Source organism: Eretmochelys imbricata, chromosome 8 (assembly GCF_965152235.1).
Source record: "Eretmochelys imbricata isolate rEreImb1 chromosome 8, rEreImb1.hap1, whole genome shotgun sequence".
Taxonomy (NCBI): domain Eukaryota; kingdom Metazoa; phylum Chordata; order Testudines; family Cheloniidae; genus Eretmochelys; species Eretmochelys imbricata.
In genome coordinates, this window is record NC_135579.1 from 81,010,496 (window position 1) to 81,013,266 (window position 2,771).

The following is a 2,771-nucleotide window of genomic DNA, read 5'->3' on the forward strand; positions in this document are numbered from 1 at the left end:
TTAATTTCTATTGGGGGATATCAGAAATGCTGGTTCCTAGAGCTTTCTGGTTAGTAAAGTGCCAGATAACAGTATGTATTGTATTTTCTAGTAGTGAAGACATAGCCTAAGTATACCCATCTCCTCAGCATCCTCCTGCCTTTCTTTTACTTACCTATCATAGAATATCAGGATTGGAAGGGACCCTCAGGAGGTCATCTAGTCCAACCTCCTGCTCAAAGCAAGACCAATCCCCAATTTTTGCCCCAAATCCCTAAATGGCCCCCTCCAGGATTGAACTCACAACCCTGGGTTTAGCAGGCCAATGCTCAAACCACTGAGCTATCCATCCCCCCCCAAAAAATATGGAATGCTTCACGCATTTGGTGTCATCCTTGCACAGGGGCCATGCTAATCTTCTCTGTATTGTTCCAATTTTAGTATATGTGCTGCCGAAACTCATATTTAATGGCCTGCAACTGCGCCTTGCCCAGTCGTATAATAATATTGATTTTACAAAATAGATTAATAATAAGGAAGAAGTTTATTCAACATGATGTGGGCTCACCATGATCACTTTGCTGTACTCCTGTTCCCCACTCTTTTTTTTTTGTCTATTTGGATTACATGCTTTGGGGGGCACTGTTTGTACAGGGCCTAGCACAATGAAGCTCTGATCATGATTGGGGTTTCTAGGTGATACTGCTGAATAAATAACAATATTACATTACCACTCTTCAGTCAAAATCGGCTCTCCATTCCCCTAGCTATCGCTAACACAACTTTTGGCCACACAGCTGGCTTCAGTAGTTAGGTGGTACTTGCAGTTGGCCAAACAATATTACATAGTTTGCCACAGAGATGTGAACCACAATTTTCAGATATTGGTCTGCCACCGCGGCACTGAATTTAAAGGACAAAAGATTTAGAGCATTTATCAGTTTCTTAATGAGAAGTTTTCCAACTGTTGGTTTAGTTTCCCACCACTGATGATGAACCATCTGAGTCAATCATGTGCATAAATCAAGCTGAGGGAGATAGATCACTGTTAAGGGGGAAATCCTCAGCTTTAGTTCCTTATTAGCAAAGATAGTACTGCAGTGTTGTGCTTTTATTGGTAGTTCAAGCTCTATGCAACATACAGATTGCATCCAAGAGAGTTATTTACTTACATCTCACATTCTGTGGCACATATAGATTGCCCTTCTGTTATCTGTGAACCTCTTCTCTTCCCAAGGAAAAACCTTTGGGAGGGTGGGAAAAGTATGCTGAGGATTTTTTTGAACACATTAAGTTGCAGAGTTGCTACTGTATTCTCAACCCCATTCTGGAGGGTGGTATTTTTGGCCATGTGAAAGGGCTGGGGAGCATGGAAACCTCATGGAGCTGCTGTGGGAAAATCCAGTACTATTCCTACTGATCTCAGAGCATCTGCTTGGAGACTCAAAACTTCGCAGTACACCCCCCGTGACCCTAGCAGCTGCTCACTTGGTACAATGCTGGCAGCAGCTCCACCTCCCCTCTGCGCGCACAAGGAGTAGTAGCCGTGCTTTTCCAATTAACACTAACTGGCATGGATTTCTATTTACAAATCTACTAGTCCCTGAGAAAAATCACACTACTCCTGCCTCCCAAAAAGAAAAACACTGACTTTCAGACACATGGAAAAGTGTCTGAGCTCCGTGGTGGTGGTGCCGCATGTTGAAGAGCAATGTGTTTCCCTTCTCCCACCCCCCGCTTTTTTTATGGTTTTGGATCATTTGACCCTTGATTTCCCACTCCTTTGCTTCCCTAAGTACCCCAAACCAGAGGGGAAGTCTAGCTCTGCATGATTATTGTTTGTGCACTGTACTATAAGGCTGCAGATCATTTCCTCTATATAAGCCCTCATTTGTCAACTCACTGCAAGTGCTGTAACTATAAACAAATTCTAAACATCTCCCAGACAAATGCCACTCCATCTTTAGACATTAAGGACACATCCTTTGAAGTCAGGATCCAAACTGCTTTCTCTATAGTAGGCTGAGCAGTAGAGCAAACTCAGAAGTACCAGCACCTTACTGCAAAAGATGAGAGTAGACAACTTGGAGAACAGCGGTGATGATACGAGGTTACCAGTGGATACCTCGTGCATTTTTAAACTCGTGTCAGGAATCAGTGATAAAACATCCTTCTTGGTGTTATGAAACTGCAAATGTAAATCACCAGGAAACCAAATAACCTAAGCAATGTGAACACTCTAATGCTGTTTTTGCACAGTAGAAAAGATATACCAAACTCCAAGATATGTCCTTTTGTACAGCAAAACTTTAATTAACAGCAATATATTGCACTTAGGCCTGACAATCATGAGGTTTTTTCTAATGACAACTTTTCAGTAAATAGTTTTGGTCAGATAATTTACTATCCTTGGACAGTATCATGTTACTGAGTGAAAAGAAAGGGTCTGATCTTCTCAGAAATACACACAGAGCACAATAACTAGAGATGTGTGTGAGTATACCATCAAGTCATGAACAGATCCCTAAGTGTATGAAGATAACTGTATTGTGGTAAACAAAGTTGAAAATAAAGTGGTGTATTTTTATTGTGGGATTAGACAGGGATTAGTGTAATTCGATACAGATATCGTATGATGAGGTGAGAATGTTATGAAAGTCCTGAAAGAAGGATTAGATTCTCAGTCTAAAAGTCCAGGATGTCTTAGATAACTTTATTTTTCACTAATGCTGCAGCTGTAAGATGTTCTTGGTATCCATGCTGACCATACTGATAACGGATGATCTGTAAAT

The 2,771-nt window shown here is 41.2% G+C and overlaps 1 non-coding gene across 1 annotated transcript; it reads right to left on the minus strand.

Annotated features, from left to right (window-relative positions):
* Positions 1–338: 338 nt before the first annotated feature.
* Positions 339–440, minus strand: LOC144269702 (U6 spliceosomal RNA). The gene has a single exon (XR_013347008.1). It is a non-coding gene; the product is annotated as a U6 spliceosomal RNA (small nuclear RNA).
* Positions 441–2,771: the final 2,331 nt, after the last annotated feature.